This window comes from Kogia breviceps, chromosome 2 (genome assembly GCF_026419965.1).
Source record: "Kogia breviceps isolate mKogBre1 chromosome 2, mKogBre1 haplotype 1, whole genome shotgun sequence".
Lineage (NCBI taxonomy): Eukaryota > Metazoa > Chordata > Mammalia > Artiodactyla > Physeteridae > Kogia > Kogia breviceps.
The window spans coordinates 46,261,237-46,275,227 of NC_081311.1; the positions used below are offsets into that span (position 1 = coordinate 46,261,237).

General features: G+C 42.8%; 1 pseudogene; it reads left to right on the plus strand.

Annotated features, from left to right (window-relative positions):
• Positions 1-3,952: 3,952 nt before the first annotated feature.
• On the plus strand, positions 3,953-5,116 carry LOC131750321 (eukaryotic translation initiation factor 2A pseudogene; annotated as a pseudogene).
• Positions 5,117-13,991: the final 8,875 nt, after the last annotated feature.

Below are 13,991 nucleotides of genomic sequence, written 5' to 3' on the forward strand. Positions count from 1 at the left end.
CTTCTCTGTCAGGGCCACTTTAACAACACTGAACTTGACACTGAGAATTGTCCCTGAGAAATGACGTATTTTGCTTTCCCTCGTTGAGTGCCATGCCAGCGGCATTCATGCTGCACTTCCTAAATACCTCGAAGGCAGGCTGGGGCTGCAGCCAAGTCAGGCAAATGGCTGGCTGGGTGCCAGCCTCCCCAGGGGTATTCTTGGAACCTCTGGCTGAATCCTCAGAACTGGTATCCCCTGTGGCCCAGACCAGGCAGGCAAGACTCCCCTCCCAACCGCTGTAGCAGAACAGGCCAGGGGTTATGCAGAGGCAGAGAGAAAGAAGCCAGGGATGAAGTGGCTGAGATCGGTTCTTTTTAACATTAAAAGAAAATCCAGTTGTTTTTCTGCAGGCTCTGAAGAAATGGGAAAAAAACCAGAGGCCTTTACTGACACAATTAATACTTTACTTAAAAGATGATAGTCGGGGCTTCCCTGGTGGCGCAGTGGTTGAAAGTCCGCCTGCCGATGCAGAGAACGCGGGTTCGTGCCCCGGTCTGAGAAGATCCCACATGCCGCGGAGCGGCTGGGCTCGTGAGCCCCGGCTGCTGAGCCTGCGCGTCCGGAGCCTGTGCTCCACAACGGAAAAAAAAAAAGTTGATAGTCAAGCCTAATGTTTCTACATCAAACCAAGCTCCATGAAATGCAAATAACCCACAAAGAATCTACTGATTCTTTTGAGAGACCATAGTCAACCTAGTAAGCAGACTGGCTGCACAGCAGAAATGGAACCACCTGGAAGGGAAATGGGGACTTGGAATGTGCTAGCAGAAGACTGGGGGTCAGTTTCCTGGAGCCATAAACCACCAGGGCAATCAGAACCAGCCAGCCCCTCAGTAATCAGGAACTGGACCATCACAAAGGGCAAAAATAAGACAGCACCTTTAAGAGAATATCCACCTAAAAGCCTGCATCCTGTGTTAGTATGGTGGCGATTTTTCTTCAAGGGGTGTGTATGAGTGTGTGTGTACATGCACTATTTGTGTATACATATAATTTTTGTGACTCATTTTTTTCACTTAATAGATTTTGATCATCCTGCCTTCTGCATAGATATAGATTAACTCATCCTGCCTCAACTGCCAAGCAAATTAGGATTCATTGCAGGACTGAGTCATTGGGTTGGAGTTTCCTGGTTTATGGTGTAGGCCAGAGTCAGCCGAGGTTCCCTGTGCCCCTGTCCACTGGGGCTCAGAGCCTGCAGGCACATTCTCCTCGTCCACACACAGGCTAAGCAAAAGGAAGTTTGGCAGGCCATTAGCAGGGTCCCCAAAATCTTTCCCTCTGACCCTGCTTTCTGCATGATCCCCAGTACTCCCAGCCCTGATGCTCTAAGTTGAGTGAATTACAGGCTCTCTGCAAAAGCCCATCCCTTCCCCCTCAGATATGAATCCTAAATATCTGGATATCGCTGGCTCCAATGCCATCAGCCTCCTATCCTCCAAAACTTCCTTGATGTCTCATGACCATTTATGGTACCATTTTCAGTCTTCCAACTGCTTTGCAGACATTTTTCAATTTCTCCATTTCCAAGATAAACACAGGGACTCAACTTACTAATGTGAAACTGGAAAATGTGCATTCTCAAAGCACCATGGGAAGAGAGAAGAGCTTGTTCAAGGGCTCAGACCCATGGAAGAGCATGATGTAGCCAGAGAATCTTAAGCATGTGGGTAGTGGAAAGTGCAAAGGACAGTGGGAAGGTTCATTCAATAAGCATTTATAGAGCTCCAGGTTTCTGCAAAGTGGCAGAGGATGCAGTGAAAGGGACAGCCAGGGGCCAGAAGGTATAGGGCTTTGCGAGATCCACGTGACATTTCTTCTGTGGTGTTAGGGTCTTCTGGAGTTACCGTTGTCACATGATGGTCAACGTCCCTAACCAGACCCTGTAGCACCACTGGGAGCAGGTGTCATGCTGGTCCAGCTTCACAGAGCAGGAGGGGCCGCCACAGAGGTGAAGCCCTTGGCCAGAAGAAAGCTCAAATAGTGCAAAGTTCCACTAAAACTCAATTTTTTTAATTTTTAAAAATATTTTCTTCCAGTTTTATTGAGGCATGATTGACATACAGCACAGGATGGGTTTAAGGTGTACAACAGAATGATTTGACTTACATACATCATGAAATGATCACAATACATTCAGTGAACATCTATCATCTCCTATAGATATAAAAGAAAAGAAAAAGAAAAATATATATTCTCCTTGTGATGAGAACTCTTATGATTTGCTCTCTTACCAGCTCTCATATATAACATACAGCAGTATTAATTATATTAATCATGTTGTACATTATACCCCTAGTATTTATTTATCTTATAACTAGAAGTTTGTACCTTTTGACCACCTTTGTCATTATACAAAGTTATTACATTATTATTGATTGTAATCCCCACACTGTACATTTCATCCCTGGGACTCATCAGTAAAACTCAATTTTTAAATAAAGTTATGGGATCAGAAATCCAAACAGTGAGCACTTAAGAGCAAGGATATATAAAACAAGAAAGTGCTGCACTCTGCACTTTTTTGGATGGGTGAGAGTTATGGCTGTTGTGCTTTTAGTGCCTGGGAAGGGTTATAAAGAGCCAGGGGAAGGTGATTTTCCCATATGCTCTTTCAAACACACACACACACACACACGCGCACGCGCGCGCGCATTTTAACACTCTTGATTTTTCAGATGTTCCAAAATTTTAAACAAATGAGTTACTTGGATGGAGACGTGGAGTGTGCCAGTTTTCAACAGCAACCAAAAGAACCAAAAGTATGAACATGTGAGGCAGCTTCAGGACACAAACCAGGAGTCTGACCCTTGATGGAAAGAGTGGGTCCCCCTCAGAGCCAGGCACTGGGAGGACAGGCATGTGAAGAAGGGTTCCCACATAGGAGCCTTGCTTCACTAATTGGACGGAACACCTGGATGTGGGATTGTGAATATCCACCCTTCCTGGTGCTCCCAGACAGATCCTTCCATGTACGAGTCCAGTGGCCAGCTGTGGGGAGAGGAAGCTCTGGAAAGTCAGGAGAGCATTCTTGTTTCCCAGTTAGGCTGGTCTTTGGGACATGAGGGGTGGGAGTCAGACCTGGAGGGACATGTCCTACTTTACAGTCAGTTTTAGAAGGAGCCTTCTCCAAAGGAGGGTGAGGATGGCCAGGGTTAGAGACCAAGGTCCCTGGAAGGGAAGACAAAAGGTAAATCTGGAGGCAGGTCTTGGTGGTTGGTGTGATAAGTCCCCTTGCTTCATCTTCAGACCATTCTTATTGCCACTAGCCTTCCCCGGTTGACCACTTGACAAGCTTCCATGTGACTCTGGCCTGGCCTGAGACCTACTGATTCACAGAGATCCCCAACTGGAGAAAAGGCACAGGAGTAGGAGATCTAGTCAGAGGGAAGACCAGGTCAGGGATTCGCTTTTATTTTAGTCTAAACCACAGACAAGGAAAATCAGAACTTTCTCTTATTCAGGGTCCCCCATCCGCAGGCTCTTCTTTTCCAGTAAAAAAAGCTGAGCTGGGAGATATTTCAGGATTCCACAGTCATGTCTTTCACCAACACACAGTTCATTCTTGTCTTGGAAATGATCAAAGGAAACCTGCTTATAAACAACACTGCCATATGACCAGAACCAGGAGAAAGATTGGGGAAGAGGTGTTCTCATGCCCAGGGGCTGCTTCGCCATGCTTGGAGGGCATTTGCAGAAGAATGAACAATAGAAATATGTATTTGTCATTCATTCATTTATTTATTCTTCAATCAATAGCTATTTTCTGAGCATGTTGGGCACTGAGGGCAAGGGGGAAAGACAACAATTAATTCATTTAACAAATATATATTGAGTACCTATTGCACATAATAATTGCATAAATATTGTGTGTCATCACTTGGACTCCAATCACACAAGAGGACTGTCTATGTTCCAGGGAGTAAAAGTGCACCTGTATTTGTTAGGTTATGTCTATACCCCAACTTTGGTGGACCTCATGCAGGTTTAGCCAACAATCATTCCTCTAAGGTAGATAAGGTTATGATGCTATGGAATAAAAAAGCAACTGCTGTGTTGTAATGGCTAGGACAGATTTGACAAGACAGGAACTTCCTGCCACAGGGAGCAAATGATGTGTTACCTGCAACAAATGGAGAAAATGCTGTAATCTGTTCAATTACCAAAGCACAGCTCCACTTATGATGTAATTTGGAATTCTAGGTCTACTGAGTTTTATGCTCTTTATGGATTTATGCCTTCCAAAGGGATGATTTTCAACTTGAAATGTGATCAGTGTTTGACTTTGGAACTGGCATTCTAATGTAGCTTATTTAGTCCTCATGGCCATATATTAATGCTAGCTAGATTTAGAAATAGGAGGGACAAATGCAATCATGGGATATTTTTAAATGCAACCCTATTTCTAAACCAGTAACCTCTGATCTTACATATTTTGCTTGGTGCCCAGGTGGGGAGCACATTTTTACTGCCATGCATGCTCCCAGCTTGTGCGTTAATAATGGGTACAAGTTTGGTATTATGCCAGCCCTGTCCTGGCAACCATTTTTGGATGGACTATTTCTAGCGAAAACAATAGCTTACCAAGCAGTTTTAAGGGAAGTACCCAATTAGGAACATAAATTCACAATGGTTGATAGATCCTCAGCTTTAAGAAAAAAACTAATCATCAGTTCCAAGCTGCCTGAGAAGGAACCACTCCAGAATAAGAAATCACAACCAGGAAATGATAAGCCATGAGCAAAAGCCGTCCTTGAAAATCAAAGGAAATATGAGACTAAGAAGGCTGCAAAGCAGGAAATGACAAGAACCAAGATATGGCACCTACCCCTGCCCCACAGAGCACACCAAGGAGCACTGTATCTCAGTTAACATCTGGAGACCGTGAGACAGATGAAAACTTCAAGACCCTAAAGAAGCCCCGAAAGCAACTGAACCTTGAAAGAGCAAACAGCAACTGAAACATGGCTAGAAAAACAATGACTTGGAGAAAATTTTAAAAGATACCTCCCTTCTCCAGGGAGATTTGGAATTGGTTATGTTAAAGATTCAGAGAAGGCAAGTTTCAGCATAAATCAGTGGAAACACATCCTGTGTAGTAAAACCCTATAGAGCACTCTGAGGGTTGCCTGGCCACCATATACCCATACTTACTGCTCATCTATAATGCACCCATTTATTTAAGATTTGGCATATATGTGAAATTAGTTAATAATGTCCACTAAATTGACTTTTCCTACCTCTCAATACATGTTTTAGAAAAGAGACATGTGTCATATTTTAGATTCCACATATAAGTGATATCATATGGTATTTGTCTTTCTCTTTCTGACTTATTTCACTTAGTCTGATAATCTCCAGGCCCATACATGTTGCTGCAAATGGCACTATTTCATTCTTTTTTATGGCTGACTAATATTCCATTGTATATATATATATATATATATATATATATATATATATATATATATATATATATATATATATGGCATATATATATATATGTATACACACACACACACACACACATTCATCTGTCAATGGACATTTAGGTTTTCTCCATGTCTTGACTATTGTAAATGGTGCTGCTACGAACACTGGGGTGCAAGTATCTTTTCAAATTACAGTTTTGTCTGGATATATGCCCAGGAGTGGGATTGCTGTGCTCATATGGCAACTGTACTTTCAATTTTTTGAGGAACCTCCATATGGTTTTCCATAGTAGCTGCACCATTTTACATTCCCACCAACAGAGTTGGAAGTTTCCCTTTTCTCCATACCCTCTCTAGCATTTGTTATCTGTAGACTTTTTTTTTTTTTTTGCGGTACGCAGGCCTCTCACTACTGTGGCCTCTCCCGTTGTGGAGCACAGGCTCCGGACGCGCAGGCTCAGCGGCCATGGCTCACGGTCCCAGCCGATCCGCGGCATGTGGGATCTTCCCGGATCGGGGCACAAACCCGTGTCCCCTGCATCGGCAGGCGGACTCTCAACCACTGCACCACCAGGGAAGCCCTATCTGTACACTTTTTAATCATGGCCATTCTGACCTAGCACAGGGAAATATATTCAATATCCTGTGATAAACCACAATGAAAAAGAATGTATATATATATATGTATAACTGAATCATTTTGCTGTACAACAGATATTAACACATTATAAATCAACTATACTTGAATAAAATAAATTTTAAAAAATAATTATAAAATATTTTAAAAATTAAATTAAATAAACCTTTGAGAAAATGCAGAAAAAGAAAAGACGTGAATTTCTTAGGTAAGCTCAAGACAGTGAAAGTCAATTATCATTGTTATTCAGTAGATTTACCATCTATGGATAAAGGCATTTTAAATTTAAATAAATGTAACCCATTAGATTGGTTAAAAGTAGTGCAAAAACAGCAAGGTGAACTAAAGTTTGTTTCTCTAACTTTAGAATGAATATTAGTTTTCTCCTGAACTTGATCAGCATAAACTCAATAGAGTAATTTTGAAGAAAACTGAATTGCTTTATAGTTCGCTTCCTTCAAGAATCTTTAAAGTTTTCATTTTTAAACCAAGACTCAGGCTTTGCTCTATCCAGTGAGGAGCCTGAATATATGTGTAGGTGTCATTTCTCCTCACAAAAAGGAATTGAGGTAATCTTTTTGGTGGCCTGGAATGGTCAGAGATGGCACTGGACACAAAATTCTGGTGTGCGGGAACCCCCCCCCTCATTTATTTGTGCATATGTACTTTGTGCCTCCCATGAGCTAAGCTTTATCTAAACATAGTTGAGATATAATAAAAAGTCCCATGTGGAGACTGTGAGGAAAGACATTAATAATATATGTTAAAGTTTCTAGCAGGTAAAAGAACTTAAAAGAACTAAGAAACAGGGCTTCCCTGGTGGCGCAGTGGTTGAGGGTCCGCCTGCCGATGCAGGGGACACGGGTTCGTGCCCTTGTCCGGGAGGATCCCACATGCCGCGGAGCAGCTGGGCCCGTGAGCCATGGCCGCTGAGCCTGTGCATCCAAAGCCTGTGCTCCACAACGGGAGAGGCCCACGTACTGCAAAAAAAAAAAAAAAAAAAAAAAAAAAAAAAAAAAAAGAACTAAGAAACAAACACAAAAAAATGAGAATGAGAACATGGAGAAAAGAATACAACATGGCAAGAAAGGGACCTCCAGAGAAACTGCTTTGAGAAACCAGAGGCAGGGCTCTCCTCAGCTCCTGACTGTGAATGACGCTTGCGGAGGAAGCCAAGGAAGTCACATTTCCTCCAGCTCCAAATTCATGGTGGTCTGGACACCAAGATGCTCTGCAGAAGCAGGGCTCCGTGAAGCATCCAGCAGAGGCAGGTGTTGGCTGAAGTTTCTGGGGAGCGTACTGTCTACCCTTAGAGTGGTAGGTCTTCCCTGGTTTTTCTCCATTTTCCATTTTTATCTTGAATGCAACTTTGAGTTGTTTGCACTGTTGCAGGACACAGGATTCATTTTTTAAACTTTATGTAGCTGATCCTACTACCCATGCTGTAACTCATTTGGAGAACTATGCTCCTTCCCTGTGTGGGTGACATGATGCTGTCCTCAAACTTTATAACGTGGAAAGCAAGCTGTGATGGTGGGGGGGGAGATGTTCCTGCTGTCATTCTCGGTATTACTGCATTGATGATGACTAGGGAAACAGGATGCTGATGCCACAGGACACCTTCAGACTGAGGTCACTGGGAAGTAAATGGTTACTTAGAGCAACAGCTGCTTGGAGAGGTGAGAATCTCTCCCGAAGGGAAAAGGCGATTCTCCTGGATGAAATAAAGGCTCTCAAGGCAAAATTTCTTACCATTGCCCAAGGAGGGATAATAGAAATATGGGGCTTAATTTCCTTCCTGTATATCTTAGTATAAGCCACCCAAGCCAGCAATGGCACTGGTTTCCCAGCACAGAACCTCTGATGAGGTGAGCCAGACACCACATGAAAAGCAAAGGGCAGCATCTACTGAAGGGAAACAGACCTTCCCTCCAGTCCCACAGAAAGTGTTAGAATTCCTCCTTGCACTGCTGTAGCCCTATGACCCACAGCCTTTCCTTAATTCTTTGGCAGGAGAAACTGCAGGAAAAGCCTTAACTTCCCTCAGCTCCTAGAAAACCATTTGGAGTCTGGTTCCTGTCATTCCTGCAGCAGGGTCCTTTCCCTGGGAGAACCTGATTAAGTAGCGTGACTCAGAGATTTACTCTCAAGCTTGAAACCAGAGATAAAGGAAGGGCCTGGGAAGCCAAAGGAGAAATAAGAGTCATGTTGAACTTCACAGGTTCCATTTGTGGTTTGGGAGGGGGATAAGGGGAGGAAAAAAGAGAAAAGAAAGATGTTTCTGCCTTTGCTTCTTCTCTACTCCAGCTAGGAAAGCATACAGTGGTCCATCCTGTCCGACTCCTCACGTTACCCAGTTGGTGGAGGTGTGGTGACCCAGGTAGCACATTTGTCATTCATACTGTCTCAGAATCAACATCATACGATCCCAGTCCTCAGGGAATCTGTTCTCTATCCATTCTATAATCAGAAGCTGTCATTTTGGTCACATACAGTTTATTGAGCCCTTTCACATTTGTTCACTCAAATCAGTTAACTGAGATACAACATGGGCAAAGCACTGTGGGAGACTCTGGGCTCTAATAGTGAATAAGACAGGAATGGCTGTGTCCTCAGGGAGCTCCTAGCCTAGTGGGGAGACAGGCATGAAAAATGTTCATAAGTCAATGATAGTGAAGTAATTGTATGTTGTGATAAACGTTGTGAAGAAAACAAGCAGAAGCTAAGATGCAATATATGTTAAATGTTGTATAAATGCAAATGGGTGCAATTCCTAAATTAAAAGGCAGAAGGGGAAATGGGAGTGAGGGCATTAAGCTCTGGATACGGGGTCATGTTTGGAGGGGATGAAAATGTTTTGGAACTGGCCGTCTGTGCATGGAAGAACTTATATATTGAATGGTTTAGTGTAGGTTGGTGGAATGGGCCACCAACAATATTAGTGACCTTCAAATGCCAGGACGTCTAATCCTTTCCTCTGAGTGGTTCAGTTGTTCCAGGAAAAGACCCTACAATCTCCCATGTTGGAGATGGAAGACTAAGGATATCTCTAAATCAGTTAGCAATTAAGTTAATTTTCCTTTTTCTCACCCAATTTTGTTATTTGCCTGTCTCCAAATACAGAGTCTCTTTGTTCCAGTTTCTTTAGCAAAAGAAATCTCAGGTGTTCTCTTTGGGTGACAGAGGTGGCTATATAAATTGTGGCACCAAGTGCAAAATGAAAATGTGAGTCCCCTTGTTCAAAAAGCTGGAAAAAAAAGTTGTTAAAAGTTCTTAAATATAAAGCTTTTCCCTTGTTCTGTGATCTGAACTGTCCTAAAACCATTTAGAATTATAGATTCAAGTTTTTATTAGTTGTCATTAATTATTTTAAAAATTAATACTTATTTAGAATTAATAATTAACTATTTCTTTGGCTGACCACTACTCCCTATATTCCAAGTCTTCTTCAATTTAACATGGCAACAGTTTTGAAGATATTGCTCTATTGCTTTCAGAAATCCTCTCATGCTTTTGAGAAATATAATTCCAATCTGATTCTTTTTCCTTTATAGAGAAATTACAATCTCTATTATTTTGCTTTATTAGACTTCAGGACGCTCTTTTTCTGAAACGTCATCACGGTGTGTACATGTGGCTTGTCTGTTACATTTGTCCCATCTAACACCCAGTGGTCTGTTTGGATTTGAGGATTTATGTCTTCATTTCTGAAAATTTTGTCTTCTGTTATTTATTCCTCCCTTCAGTTCTATTTTGTTATTTTTTTCCCCTTGCCAATTGAATTAGGCAGAATTTGGAACAATATGATAAGCCCTCTCTGTCTCACTATGCTCCTTTAATACTTTCCATTTTTTATCTTTGGGGCTATATTTTGGAAGAATTCTTTGTTGACATCCTCCAGCTTACAAATTCAATTTTCAGCTACATTAATTCTGCTCTTTAACCCACTTTTTTATTTCATTGACCTTTTTTTCTTTTCTCCAGATGTCTAAGAGTTTTGAATTAATTTATTTAGAAAATACTCTCAATCACTTTTGCATTATTATATCATTTGATAACATTAATTATACTTATTCTAAAGAATTATACTTATTCTAGATTATACCTATTCTTGTTTTGATGCTTTAAACTTTGCTTCCTGAGGCAATATCTTTTTCATGTAATTTGTAATTTCACTGTAGTTTCAAAGTAATTTGACATGTCCTTCTGATGATGTTGATTTTCTTCCAGTATTTGGAGATTCTTGGTTGTGTGAACATCTTTGCATTTGTTTCCTTGACTGTGGACATATATAACTTATGAGTTAGGTTTGCCAGACAGATAGGTATAGATATATATAGAGAGATATATAGATGTAGATATGATATAGATAGATAGATATTGAATGAATGTCATCAGTCTTCCCCGGAAGGCAGTCTATTCTAGTATTTAAATGTTCAATATTTTATGTATTTTGGGTAGTGGACTAACCAGCAATGCCAATTACTAACTCTCTGACTTTGAGTAAATTATGTGTCTTCTCTGCTACTCAACTTTCTAATCAGAAAAATGGGTACACCATAAGAATTAGGTGAGGATTAAGTGTAACCTTGCAAATCTGTACAGTAGTGTCTGGCATATAGTAAACAGTAACACAAATGTTACCTGCTGTTTTAGTATCAGAACCCAGGAGTGGAGAAACTGACACCCAAAGAAATGAGTCACTTATGGTAGAACTGGTAATGTGATGATGGATGAAATATTTTGGTGAACAGGAAATGCTCCAGTGCCTTGCTCACTGTCCCCTCATTGAAACCTGACACTCTACCTATGTCTCTTATCCTGAAATGTCAAGTGGGAGTAGCACTGAGCAACACCATGCAGCCCCAGGTCCAGCAGGAGGAGAATCTATAATCACTGGGTGTTGCAGCTTTCTGCTGAGAACGGGAACCCACAGCATCCCTTGGGGTTTCCATCCTCCAGGCCCATCTGTGTTTTTATTTTGATTTCCACTTGTAGATTTGAGGACAGCTGAGCATCTTCTTTCCTCCCAAGAACTGAGCAAGGCAAACTGTAGCCAAAATCAGCAGCTGTTGGTTTGCTTAATAGGGAAAATATCTCCCAGAGCTACCAAGGATACATGATAGAAGGGGATTGAAGAAGCTTGAGGTTCTTTTCTCAAGACATAAAGCAAATTTTAGTACAAAAATATCTCAATGCTCACTTCTACATGGGGACCTCTATGTGTTTTTCCAGAGGCACTGTCCAACCATTTGCAGTGGACTGCACTGGTCCATAAATACACCCGCAGTTGTTTCCGCTTGTCTGTTCTTTCTGCATGGCCCCAAAGCTCCTTGGAGCTGAATTCCCAGGATATCCTGCTTTCAGGAGAAGCCCTGCACCCAGCCAGGAGTTCATCCCTTTCTAGACTAACCATCAGTCTTGCCCCCCCAGGTCTAAAATCAACCTGTGAGTATAGACTTGGTGCCAATTTGTGGGCATGGGGTTTGCCCAAGTGTTGAGAAAGAGACACAGTGCTGAGAAGATGGGCTGGTGACCTTGGATGTTAATTAATGCTACCCGAGAGCAGCCAGCTCCTCAGTTACAGTCCTGGTAAATGAGAAACCAAACTGGGGCAAGGTAAGCCATCCCCCGCCCTCCAGCCTCACATTCCAGTCCTGCTCTCTCCCCCGTGTTTAGGGCCCCACCCTAGAGTATTTAGTTAAGCCAAATCGTCACCCCCGCCAGCACCACCCGGCTGCCTGGACATCCCCCTCCAGCTGAGCTGCCAGGAGGCAGACTGACTGCGAGGCGGGAGCAGACTTCCAGCTCTCTGAGTGCTGGAAGGAGCAAATGACTCCAGCTGAGACCTCTTCTTCTTAAGTGCTTCCAGCCCAGCCAGTCTGGACAGAGCAGATCTGCAAACAGGAGTGAATACAGGCCAGAAGGGAAGGGACAGCTTCTGGAGCTGGGGCCAAGGCTGGAACATTGCCCTTCTAGACCAGCTTTTACCCGAGACTAGCCTGGCAGCAAATCAAGAACATCAGAGCTGAGCCACACACCAGATCAGGCCTGATATGTCAGGCCAGCCTGACATATCACTGCTCTGGCTGGATTCTGTTCACCAGAGGCCAGCTTGTTCCCAGCCCACTATTGTGGGACTGTCCTTCCTGCTATAACCTCAACCCCATTCCCAGAATTAGGTCTTATGCAGGTCTCTCTCCTCTTAGGAAAGGACTTTTCCTGATGATGGTCCGGGCTTTGCGTGGTGCCAGTGACTACTTCAGGATTGCAACTATCAATCAACATAATCAATATAATATCAATATAAAATTATATTAAGATATAAGTTTAAAAATGTAAGCAAAGAAAAAGTATAGATTAATTGGAAAGAATGAGATCCAACCTCAGGATTCCCTTGGAACTTGATTTTCTTAGTAAGTTTTATATCAGTTTCCCTTTATTTCTGCTTTTCTCTTTCCTATAACAAATAGAATCTGTATGTTTCGGGCATGGGAAAGGATCCTTATCCCTGAGTGTCCACGTGAAAAGGCCATAAGTACTTCCAATGCTGTGATGTGAGTGTCAGCCCCCAAAGCCCTGCTCAGTGACACCAAACTAGTTTGCCAGTTTCCTGATGAATCTCTCATTAGTATAGGCGGACAAGGGCCAACTCAAACCCAGTGGCCCAAGCACCCTTTAACTGGATGGGGGCAGGGCAAACGATTCCACTGGACTTAGGTAAACCCTGGAGCTGCTTCCTATGGCACCAGCCGAACTTTTAACCTTCTGAGAAAGACACTGCCTGAGATGTTCATGGGAATGGGCTTCACAGACAGGGAAGAACACCAGGAAAGAGAAAGCCCCACACAGCATGTCTATAGCCCAGCCCCCGACTCAGAGCTCCAGCCCTTGCCTTTCATCCTCAGGCCAACCCAATGTGGGTCACCCTCACCCTTGTCTTCAGGGCACGAATGGGACTGTCTGAGTAGGGATTGGACTTCCCTTCAGATGTTAGGAGTGCAGAAGAGGCTGCAGGTGAAACTCCAGGCCTGGTTCATCAGCTTGAGAATGAAAGCTGAACAAACATCCCCTGCTGGCCATGGCCAGGCCCAGCACCCTCCATGAGCACAGCGTGGCTTTGCTGCCCTCCTTCGGTGCCTCAGAGCCATCGGTGGGGTGCTATAGCCTCTCACTCCTAAACTGTAGAATTACTCACGCTCAGAGGTGAGACACCCAGTGTGTACCCACCAAGCTCCTGGAAAAAGGGAACCAGCCTTGGCTCGGGCACCCAGGGTGACATGGTGACTGCTTTCCCACATGGCTGCCCCTGGGGTTGCTAAAACAGAATGAAATGAAATCTGTCCCCTGCAACTTCTACCTACAGATCAAAGTTCTACCCTATGGTGACTACACAGAACCAGTTTGTTTTCTCTACCACATTGTAGTTCTTTAAACATCTGGAGACAGTCATCGTTTTTCTCTCAAGTCTTCTCTTTTTTTCAGATTAGACAGTGCTCTTGGATTACACAGTTTTTTCACACTTCTCTATACAACATGGTTTCTGATTCCTCAAGATGTTAGGCAACTCCTAATATTTATTTTCAAGGTTCTTCCTGTAAAGCAATGGACAGTTAAAATATGAAGTTCCAGACCAAGTAGCCAGCACAGAGGACAGCAGAACTCTCTCTTTCTCTGATCCACACTCCATTTCTCCACTAATGCAGTCCGGATTTGCCTTCTTAATAACATGATGTTGGCTCCCAATGAAGCTGTAAGACACCCAAACTCCAAAACATTCACTACCTGCTATTTACCCAATTAACTTCTGAATGAAAAATATTTTATGTTATCACTGTTAATTTTGTCTCTACAATTAACACAAATTTAACTCCTAGTCA